Source organism: Dreissena polymorpha, chromosome 3 (assembly GCF_020536995.1).
Source record: "Dreissena polymorpha isolate Duluth1 chromosome 3, UMN_Dpol_1.0, whole genome shotgun sequence".
In the NCBI taxonomy this organism is placed as follows: domain Eukaryota; kingdom Metazoa; phylum Mollusca; class Bivalvia; order Myida; family Dreissenidae; genus Dreissena; species Dreissena polymorpha.
The window spans coordinates 99255317-99267934 of record NC_068357.1 but is presented as its reverse complement, the minus strand read 5'-3'; the positions used below and the strand labels follow the sequence as shown (position 1 = coordinate 99267934).

The window sequence follows — 12618 nt, the reverse complement described above, 5'->3', positions numbered from 1 at the left end:
AATGATTTGTTTTGACCTAGATTATGTTAATTTGTATATTGGTAACGTTAGAAACTGGATGAAGCCTAATGCGTTGAGATAACCAGGTCAAATGTCAACGTGTAGGAATTTGTATGCAGACATTTGTTTCTGCATAATAAGTTAACAATGCTTTGATTGTCGATAAGTGGTAATTTTGTTTGTTAAAAATATGCATATTACTTTTTAATTCAACAACTAAAAGGTCACAAGGACTAGTAATTAAATTAGTTTCCGCGCAGCCCATTAACCAATGATCAGATACTACTTCTTTTCTAATCGCAACTTCTCTTACTCGAACTCTACTCTTACACTTCCTTCCATTTCCTTCTCAACTTATTACATTTTTTGGTATCTATACTACCCTGTTATATGATTTGTATTACAACACATATATTTTCTCCATTTCTAAACGGTATTCAAATACCAATCACTGAACTATATGTTTCAAAATTTTGTCATTTTTATAAGTTTTTGTTACACGTTTGGTTGTTTACACCATAACAGCAACGCTTCTAACAGACATAAGAGAGACAAAGCATAAGCCTCGAGCTTTTTTCTCAATTCTGTCAAATTGTATCCGACAGCCTTTATATAAAGCAATTTCCTCCTGCCTTGTGTATTGTTCGAAAATAATATGTATGTTTGTATTGTATTGCTTATATGGGCTTTCTATTGAACTAAATAAATAGTGTTTAAACCAATGATCAGATTCATCGGTATGCTGGTAGCAATAAAGATTACGCCATTAGGTCAAAATAAACGATCACACGCGCTTATTACATGATTTTTTTTCCACACCGTGTCTAGATAGTGTGTATAATTATTTAAAATAGAAGGCTTAGTAGTGTTTACGAGGCATGTCCACGGGTGATTTTGAAAGCTTCACATGTAATATCCAGATCACATGGACGACGTTGATGCAAGGTTATAATTAATTCGATGCACATTTTACATCCGTCAGACCGTTTTTATAAACCAAATTTGTTTTATAATTAAACTTGGCCTTTTTTGTCCTTTGATTTACATCCTACCGACATTATATTGTATCCTTTTTAATTGCGCAATATTGTATGTTAGATTTTGATCTTACTTTTAAGATGTAATGACGTCTATGCCATTTCCTGTTTTTGATTGCTAATCTGATGAAGGATTACGTGTTGTATCACTAAATATGTATATTCTTGTAGAAAGTTTAATTGTAGTTGCATTTTAGCGTTGACGTTTGTAGAGCCAATATATACAGTATCATCATTGGTTGGGAAGTATGCACTAACGAAATGTATTAGCTACCCATATGTGTGTTATCTCGATACCATATAAATTATGAAGATCACCTGCCCAGGTTTGCCAGAGAGCAAAGTGCCGGAGAAGAAATTACCCACGACAATGACATTTGGAAGTTGAAGGCCCTGATAGTCACTCTTAACACAGGCTCACTTTCTAAAACAATTTCTGTTGATAAAAATACATGGCGTGAATCGACCTCTCATCTCAGATATTATATGGAAAAAAACGATTCGCAGGAAAAAGATGGTTAAATACAAAAAGACATATTATCCACCACATTTCGAAACGCATTGCACTCGGTAAAGCTATAATGGATCGTTTGCAATGCAAACAATTGAATCAAATACAGTTACAAAGATAAACTCACAAACAATAAATGTTAAAAATCGCTGAGGGCATGGAGGAAATACCAACACATTCATGCATTTCCTCGGGATTTTGCTACGGCAGAGTGGCACAGACCCTAATTCGGCAATCGATTGTGTTATTCCATTTTTCAATAATAAAGTCTTAAGTTATGAAGACATGAAAGGAGCACATAATTATATGTTTTGTAAATTAATCGAAGAGTACACAGGATTTTGAAAACTTAGGGGTACCACAGATTTGGTAATTAAGGCAATGCGGAACCCCAAAATTCATGCTCAGTGGTACTCCTGATTTGGATATTCATACACCTTTGCTTAAAATCAATACAGAAATCCTGCTTTGTTAAACTGTAATTGTTCACAATATAGTTTCAGTTATTGTTCATAATACTATTGAAAAATACGAATGGCGACATATTTTGTATATGCCTTTCCGTCCGTATGAAACGGGTTACCAATATGCAGTGATTTCAATATAGAATTATACACTGAATCTTATGTACGCACTCCTTCTTTTTTAAAATTGGTTACGCCACTACAGCCATTTGCACCTATGTGAAACTGAATGTGACACTATTTAACATATATTTTGGGAATGTAATCATGTAAATCAGTTAATAAAAAAAATGTTTTTTGGGTGTGATCACTTTTCGAACTTTCTTAATATGCATTCCTTTATATTAGGACATGAAAATTTATACAAGTGGACCTTTATATTTATGATTTGTTTTTATAAAAATGTTTAATTATAATTGCAAAATGAACAAAACTAGACCCATTCTTGCAGCAGCAAAATCGTACCTGTCCTTACATTGTCAAATACTTAGCGAAACAGATAACTTTAATGATTTGCGTAAAAGTAAAGAACGGGAACTGGTGTTAACCCTTTTCCAGTAGTTGTGATAAGGTATTTCAATCATTTTTTCGGCGTAAGCTGTATTAAGCCAGCTTTTCACCCTGACTTGACCTTTGTAAGTGTCCAATAATATTCAAATAAAATTCCCCGCGACTAGGTACGAATGAATACACTTCATTTATTCCATTGGCTGATTTGAGTTTAACACCAGAACATTGGAAACATATCCGCGTCTTTGTAACACTGTTTTACTGCATGAAACAATTTTATCTCTAATGAAAAGGCTCAATAGATAGAACAGTTTTACAATCAATTTTCGACATAAATACAGTTTGTGCGTTCACCTTTTATTTTCAGAGAATTACCAGCGCCAAAGCGTTTATACTAAAGGCTATATTCTCATATTTAGTACTTACTTGCATTGCATTTCAACCCGCGAGGTTTCGGGTCAATTCGCGGCCAGTGTGTGAAAGTCAGAGTTTATATACAGTTCATCACCGGAGTTCGCAGAAGGGGTTGCGATCTTTTCATTGAAGGAAAAAAATGGAATCTATGCTATTTTTGTCTGATGGAGTAAATAGTTCGTTTAGTCGCTTTGTCGATATATCAATATTTTAGGCACAGCTGTTGCCTTGGTCGTGTACAGTTGGCGTAAACAAGCCGTCGTTTCAGCAGCGGAATTGTTACCTTACTTTAATGCATTGCATTCCAATCCGCAAGGTAGCAAGGTCAGTTTGCGGTCAGTTGCAGAAATCTTTATATAAACGCCGTCGCGTAAACTTTGTGCACTTGAAGTCTGTTTTGATCAGAAAGATACTAAATAAAGATATTCGGCGATATTATTGTGGTATGTCAATCATCGATTTTTAATATGTTTTCAACATTTGCATGATAAGGACCAATTTTGATAAAATCAGTTAGAAATATTTATCCATTTAGACCAGTTTATTAAGCATGAGCACAATAATTCACTATACATAATTATGCAATTAAATTAAGATTCGAGTATTGCCGGCTGACCTATATGCACTCGTTTATTTTCATGTTTCTTGTGTTTTTCTATTCTGTAAATATAGATATCTGAGTAATAATATCACATAAAGCAAAATAAGCCACGAAATCTGGCGCAACACCCCGTAACTGATTTGCTTGTGATGTAGCTAAGAACTGCGCAGAAAAAAGGCATCCGCTACTTTTTATCTCATAGAGATAACTTTTGATCGTTCATAAACATCGACCACAATCAACGCCGTATATCTTTTTTAAAGATATTTCTTGTTATTAATAACGCTATTTGTTTATATTGTAATGTAAACGCTGCTGATTGTATAACGTATGAAATGTGTTATACTTTGCATATATTGTTTCTAAACTATGTATGGTTAGGAGTGGGATTCCCTCGACCAACACACCTATCGACTAGAAAATAAAATACATTGAACAAAAAAAAACAACAACAAAAAACAATATAGTTTCAGGAATACTTAAATAAAGCTTAATGTACTAAACACCTCATTGACCTTTGCGATATATTTAAATCGCTTTCAAACAGGAATGTAAATATTAAAGACATAGAGGATATTTGTTCATGTCAGTGTAAGATCGTTTGTTATTTCACGAGTGATCATAGAAAATATTATTTTTCTATGATCACTCGTGAAATAACAAACACTCTTGCACTTACATGAACACATTTTCTGTTTCTTTTATGCCCCTTTTTCAAGAAAATAATTAACAGCTGTTTCCCTTTCGCTGAAAAATTACCTTTTCTCGGAGTTTCTCCCGTGGCGTGCCTCAATACAATCATTTCAAAACACAGAATGACGTCATTAGTGTGACATAATGACGTCATTATATCACCGAAATTCTCCAGTTTAACTCTTTTAAAATGTAAATAAACGGTTAAAAAGCATGAAATAACATGAACATTTGTTGGATTCGGTGGAATGTCGATTTTAATTCACTCATGATCATAGAAAATAAACATAAAATTATTTAAGATTATCTCAAAATAGGAAAAGGAGTTCCGAAAATTTGTTCTTTTCACCGGTGAAAAGAACAATTTGTTTATTTTCACTGCTTTTATTTCACTGCAGAAATGTCATATCTTATCATTAGGTAAAAAGAAAGTTTATTTCTTCCAAGGGAACATATGGTCTAATTGAATTGAATGTAAGCAATAAATACGATATACGTGCATAATTGTAATAACTTTATTGTAATTGTAATAACTGTCGTTTTAGACGGGTCTTCCTGCGAGCCGTTCTCAATCAGTAGCGGCGTCAAGCAGGGTTACGATCTAGCATCTACCTTGTTTGGCATCTTCTTCTCAGGAAATTGTCCAACCTCACCCGCTGATGGACCAGAGCAAGGTTACCGAAGAGAGATGCTGTTTGCGGACGACGCTGCCCTTGCCGCGCATACAGTAGAGTCCCCTCAGAGTCTCGTGGAAATATTTTCGGCTTACTGTCAGCTGCAAAAAAAGACGAATATCATGGGCTAGGATGCCGGCAACGAACGCTGCATTACGATCGGGGACTATACCTTGGAGATGGTCGACTACTTCATCTACCATGGGCCCACCATCAACAGAAACCTGTCAATTGATACCGAGCTTACCAAGCGCATTGGATCGGTTTCATCTACCATAAGCTTCTAACAGAGAAAATTTAGTCCATGGCATACAAAGTATGTGTCCTCAGCTCCCTGCTGTATGGTAGTGACAGATGGACGACACGCGCACGACATGAACGTCTTCCACAAGTGGTGCCTAAAGGAGTGTTAGTAGCCTAAGGAGTCTTGTTAAAGTATTACAAATAGTAGAATAAGAAGAAGTAGGTAGACATAATAATAATAGTAGAAGCAGTTAAAGTGGTGTTTCTGGTGTTCTTGTAGCATTAACTATTACCTTTGATCGCAATATACATTATATTATATATATATATATATATATATATATATATATATATCCAACTGTTTGCGTATTTAACAATAAATGTATAACTCCTTTTGATCGTGATTTTTAACGCTCACGTTCGTTTATGTTTGCTTTTGAGTTAGGTCCTTCATGTGTATCACGTCGAACAATTTTTTAGAAACTTGAAACCATTTTGGGAAAGTTAAAACGTTGGAGTTATTGTTTTGAAATCACATTATCGGTAATAAAAAGAGTTAAGATATTCGTAGCTATATGCTTAAATTTTGAAAATGATTTTATGAAAATACGGAAGCATGGACGTGTAAAATGTTTCCGCCTAATCGCAAGTTTCTGTTTGAATGGATTGTTTGTCAGACCGATATTGCCGTTGCAATAAGGCTTTGGATTAGACCAATGCGTAGTTTTAGGCCTTTGTGTCTCATACATATCAATATCCAATAAAATGTATTGAAACATTTACTACTACTTGGTCATGAAGCCATATTTACAATTTGAAGTCACCATCTGCAAGAGATATCTTGATAATGAAAATAAACGTTATCACGAATTTTCTGAAGGGTTACCAACAGGGACACTTTTCTGCTAAGATACATAAACAAAACCGTTCACAGTTACGAAAAACTAAAAATAGAGAAAAGGTTTCCACTCAATTTGCCATTAACGACCTAAGCTGTCGTTTTGAAACGTATACAATGCTCTGATCTGGTCGGGTACAATTAAACAAGCTCTCAGCTATAGGTACCTTCTTCTTATTGTATTTTGGGCTTATAGGGTTAAAGTTAAGTTCACAAAAAGGTTATAGAAGAAGAACTTCACACTGTTTTAACTTAATAACTTAGAATATACGTATCTTGCAGAGATCGTGTCTGTATATAGCCTACATTAACCTCTTCCGTGTTGAAGATTAAAGATCATTCGAAACAAGGTCATTAAAACTTCTTGTTATTGTATATTTTTATATTTGATGTTATGAGTAACTTCGTTACTTTCCGATTTACATACACATTCAAGGCGATAGTGAATTGACCAATTCAATCCGTATTGTTAAATAAACTGCAATAAAGCTATTAGTATCTTACTACGTTTTCGATTCAAGTGGTTTGTAAGCCATCAATGAAAAGAACAATAAATACTATTTCAGAATTTTGTTACACGCTTTCATCGCCAATTATACCATGAATGCAGAATTATGTACACTTGTCTACAAATATTTACTGATGTGTGCTTTATTTTTCTGGATTGTTTGCAGGTTTTAAAGGCTTGAACACGACACCAAGCAAAACGACAAATATATCGTCCAAAACGAAAGTGGTAGTATTTGTATTTCTTTGTGTTGGCAGGTTGTCGTTATGTTGACATTCAAACCCGCTAACTAGAAAGAATGACGCATGTCACAATTGTCATTGACGGGTTTATTCTTCGTTCTGACGTGTTTTCGCCTTTCAAACCCGCCTTCACACCATAGCGAAAAATCAGGGTTGCCATCAAGAATGGACCAAATACTGAGATATTATTATAATAATTATTATTCTTATTATTCTTATTAATTCGTCGTTTCGGTCGGTATATTTGTCTCGTGTGTTCGTTTCTTCGCCCTTCAAACCCGTAAACTTACCAGATTATATGGCAGAAATCAGCAACCATATCTGCACGTAAACGGGCTTTCAGATATAAATGCATATTTTGAATTGTAAAGTTATCCTACAGGTAAGAATTATAATTATCAGAAAAGTTGCTACGTTCGTTTTACAGAATAAACAGCGTCCGGTATGGTGACCAACAACGAAACTCACAGGCACCTGGGAACAGGGATTAAACCGGGGTCTTCTACATTAGAAGTGTACGTGTGCAAATCAGCCATTATGGTTTTCAAACAATGATATGTAACTTTTGTCTTCTTAGTAACACGGTGTAGATGCATATCGGTGGCCTTTCTGTCAAAATGCTGCCTCTCTGTTCATGCATTGCTGCCTCTCTGTTATTAACATGAAAAATGGATGATCGTTATTCATAAAACAGATGAGGAAATCTAAAATTAAAACCCGTAAACACATTTGTGCAAAAAAAAGATGTGATCCATGAGTTGGCGCATATATCCAGCTACAGGTTTACAGTATACCGCAAGTCCAAACACTTATCACAAACTCTATCGAAGATGAAAAGATGACGAGGGTGGACTTTCAGATTCAGCTCTTTTACACACGTCATAAGGTATTAGTGACAGTCTTTAGTCATCAAAATGTGCTGAGCAATCTGATAATTTTTTTAACATTTGTTAGAAAGAGCTGATATTGAAAACTTTATCTGAAACCTTACCTCAAGACAGTGTCAATAAATGAGATTCATTGAGTGTGTGAGCTATGGATTTGATAAAGTTTATATTAAAGACTATGATACTTGCAATGAAGAAGAGGCTGGTATAAAGGATTCACCACTAACATCTTTCAGTCTGTAGCCATAATTTGTCAAATCAATAACTCTACATTTTGTAACCTACGAATTTCAAACTTGCATGTGTTTAAACTTATTATGTGTATGGCCCACAAGCTAAATGTAGTATTGTTGGCTAACCATTACTACTATGATAACCTTAAAAATAAGGTGTTATTAAGGTGAAATGCAAACGGTTGGAGTATGAAATGGAATAACGATCAAAACTTCCTGTCCTTCTATGCCATAGAACAAGGGCTCACAATCATAGCAAAATTGTGACCAAAGATTCACAATTATTTCAATTTGCTGAACAGTGTGTAGTTTTTTCTAGTGTTAAAGCGATTCTGAAATAGCATCTTAATAAATGTCAATGCTTGTTGACCTGTTATGAAATTAAGTAATGTGGCACTGACATGATAAAGTTGTTACGTAAGTAGATACTATAAATATTCATTTAATTGTTCAATAATTGTGCAACCTTTGATGGTAATAAAATGATGCTGAAATAACAACATCGGCTTGTATGGTACTGTGTCATATGACAAGAGGACACTTAATAATGGGGAAGTTTTGCCGACATAAGATAATCCTATAATAAACGTTACATGTAAGTTTTTACTTTATCAACGGAACGTATTGTGTTGCATTACCCACGCCTAAGCTCATATTTGGGGCATTACCATCGACTTTTAACAGAGGCTCACATTCTTAAACAATTTTTGTTGATATAAATGTATGGTGTAAAAATATATATAATATCAAATATTATATAAATCTATAATTTATTTATATTTCAAATTCATGGATATTAAAAATGACAAATGTGCAGAAAACAGATTGTTAAAGACATAAAGGTAAAACTTCAACCACAATACAAAAACGCTTTACACTCGGAAAACAATAATGGCTCGGTAACACTTGATTTTGAATCAAATACAGTTACAAAGAAAAACACAAATTACAATAAAATTTAAAATCGCCGAGAGCATTGAGGAAGTACCGACAAGGCCATGTAGGACATTCCCTAAGATTTTGTTAATTCAGATGGGCACAGACCTTAATTAAGCGATCAATTTTATTAATATTTCCTTTCAATATTAATGTCCTAAGTTATGCAGACACGAAAGGATCAAGCAACTAAATGTGATGTAAACTTTAGCAAAGGGTTACCCCGGGTTTCGAAAATTAAGCACATAGTACCACAGATTAAAATTTTTATACACAGTGGCACTCCTTATTTGGAAATTCTGACACTTTTGCATACATGTCGATGTGCTTAAAATCCAATAGGAAATCCTGCTATATTAAACTGTTATTGCTCGCAATATAGTTTCAGGAATACTTAAATAAAACCTTATGCACAACAAAGGTCAATGGCATTGGCGATACATTTAAATCGCTTTCAAACCGAAATGAAAATATTAAAAGGGCAGGTATGGTCCCATTGAATTGAATGAAAGCAATACATACAATACACGTGCTCAACAATCATTGTTAATCTAATAAAAATTCTTCCAACTTTGCAACTGAAATGCTCCATTAATGTAATAATGGAAATAACTTTAGGCAATTAAGAATTAAAGTTAGGAAAAATTCATCTTTTGTCTGTATGTATATTTAGGATACACATTAATTAACATTTCCTTTTACAACATGGTCTTCAATAAATAAAACAAGTCAAGCACATAAGCACACACGCACACATGAATAAATAATAATAATAATACATTATAATAATAAACAATACTTATGGTAATCATTACTATAGAACTCAAACAATAGTAGTTTTACAAATCATTATAACAACGAGGATGATTGAGAAGAAGATTATTACGTGTGTGAATTCGGTGATGATAAAACGGATGATAATAATACAAGTATTTAACAATAAGTGCATTAATAAAGATGACGACCATGATGATATATGGCGTATAAGACAACCTCCGCGCCTACAACCGGCCAGTCGTTAGCCATTTTTGAATAAAAAGTAACTGTTCTTCCTCCGAAAGTTGATTATTCCAATGAAGTTTTTTAAAATAAAAGTGTCGCAAAAACTTAAGTGGCAATTTTGCACCCTCATTGTAGAATATGCATAATATATTTTTGGATTTGATTGTTCTATTATTAAGTAATCCCCAAATTATAATCATTAATTCAAGTTTTTCACATTGTTCCTCTTCATGGTAAGCTGACGATAATACTACTAATAATTTATCACTATGTTCTATTTTTTCGGATAACTGATTAAAGACGTCATGATTGCTTTCAAAATCGTCATCTTTTCCTGAGAAACTAACACGAAGATTAAGACTTTCGTCAAGGAATGGTGCAAGCGTCCGTGTTATAAAATCTTTGTCCTCTTCTGAATGCGAAATAAAAACACTTCTAGGATTTTCCAGTATTGTAGGTTGTAAACAGTACGGTAAACATCCTTGTAGTGTGTGCGATATTCCGTTGTAGTACACGCCCCAAAATACATCTATTACGAAGCTCAAAAAACCTATTGCACACAGAAATGCACACAGAAGAGCTACGTTTTGCAATAGATTTTCGACAAATCTTGCTTTGCTTTCATTTGCTCTAACCAAATGGAGCAGGGGCTGTAGTTTCCTTTCTTTTGTTTCCACTGTCTCATTCGAATTTAAAAGTGTGTCTATTTCTATGTAATGTTTTGAGTCATCAAAGTAACGGAACAATGACGGTTTTGTGTGTGGAAGAACAACCAGGACATATGGATGCTGGATGCTCAAGCTCTTTAGTGAATAGCGTTTCGTCCGGTGAAAATATATGCGGTGAATTCCAAAAGCGTCTAAGCACAAGCAGTATTCAATGTTAGTTCTTTTATAATTTGAATCGTTGTTCATTTCAACGAGACCAATGTATGGTAACTTATATGTATGAAAATTCTTTACTGTTAACGCACAATGCCATGTAGAAAATTCCGAACAAACAGTATCAACGCTTTGATTATTGATAGTGTACTCAATACTTATGCTACTCGTCGTTTCGTTGGCATAATAACAAAAGAAGGACAAGGATTGGATATACACGCCTACATCCAAGTTTAGGATTACTATCTTTCGTGGTATTTCTTTTAAAACATGTACACCAATAACATAGGTATGTTGCGCCCAATCATTAGACTTCGAATAGTGACATTCGTAGGTGCCATAATCTTCCTTGCGTAGAACCTGAATTAACAAGGTCGAAATTTTAATAAGGGCGCCCTGAAATTGCGTTTCCAATTCGTCTATGGAATGTCGACTCTCAAATTCAGAAATATATGTACCATTGAATTTCCACATGATCTCCCAGTTTGTTTCGCCAAAACAATCCAACATGACATCCTCTCCAACATATCGTTCAATAGATTTATACACAAAAGGTAAATTCAGCGTCTTTCCAACCTCATCGACATCCGTTCTTAGAAAGTTTTTTGTCAAGTTGTGCCTCGGAAAGTGTGTATACCTAACTGGAAAGTTGTACAATTCTGTGCCCAAATCAATCGGATTAATATACCCCTCTTGAGGAAAGCCAGTGTTCTGTTCTTCGATTGTATACACCATTTGTCCTGTGCTTGTGAGGAACATTGATGCCGGAATAGTCCCATATAGTCCAATCGCGATGAATAGCAGACATATGACAATATGGAAACAAACACCATTAATTGCGCTTATTTTCAGCTCAGAGATGTGTCTATCGATAAAAATAATTATATACAATAATTCACCTGAAATCACACTGACAGCTATGTTAAACAATTGAACATATGAAGCTTCTATGCTGTATTTAAAAAACATTCCGATTGTAAATATTATACATGCAAGTAAAACAAGCACACTGTAATTCATCCAGATATTGTGTCCCCTCCATAATTTTAGTATCCAAATGACGACTATTGTATGGCAATACTGCATTGTTAACACCACCGAATATTCATATCCATTTGTAATGCAAAGCAGTGTCATGAAGATACATGATGACACATGGGCTTTTGTCATCAAAACGAGGACTGTGTCTTTCCATCCTGAAACACACAGAAATAAATTCTTATTTCATAAAAATATTCATAATAAACCTCCAAGAAAATTGTTTACTTATTCATACCACCAAACACATGTTATATAATACGTATATTTGTAATCAAATGAAAACAAAAGCACACACAAACCAAAGCGAATCGGGCAAGCAAAGCATAAGATAGTATTTTTCATACAAAGAATGCGCTTGAAGACGTTTTTTTTTGCATTTTGGTCCGCTAGGTTGACGTTTAACATCAACGTAAGTTTACAGGATTTATATAGTTTCAACCCTTCATTTGCTCAAACGACACAGGTAAGAAGAAGTATAAGATTCATGAAAGAAAAAGAACTTCAGTAAGAACAAAATAGTAATGTGGTATAGGTATAATGCACATATTAAATATTGTGAATAATTGGTAATATTTGTATGTCTCGATAAAAAATACCTTCGAGGCTTGTCTGATGTAAGTTCTTTCGAAATTACAAGCTCTCTTTCATAGCCAACACATTTTCTGATTAAATTTTTATAGAAAATTTGTTAAGATCGTGCACAACCGTTATATAAGTAACGACTTTCTTCGAGCAGCATTGTTAAGATGATAATGAAAACATGTACACAAATATATGTAATTAAGTGGACTTGTTTACACTTTGACAAAAAAGTTTCTAAAATAATGTATGCATAATATTAAT

The 12618-nt window shown here is 34.0% G+C and overlaps 1 protein-coding gene across 2 annotated transcripts in view; it reads right to left on the bottom strand.

Moving 5' to 3' along the window:
- The window catches only part of LOC127870707 (apoptosis-resistant E3 ubiquitin protein ligase 1-like), a 132970-nt gene that overhangs the window by 98402 nt on the left and 21950 nt on the right, over nt 1-12618 (bottom strand). For both annotated transcript variants that reach the window (XM_052413137.1, XM_052413138.1), the window contains exon 3: nt 4843-5005. The gene's annotated coding sequence lies outside the window, so the exon portion shown is untranslated. The remainder of the gene's footprint in view (nt 1-4842; nt 5006-12618) is intronic.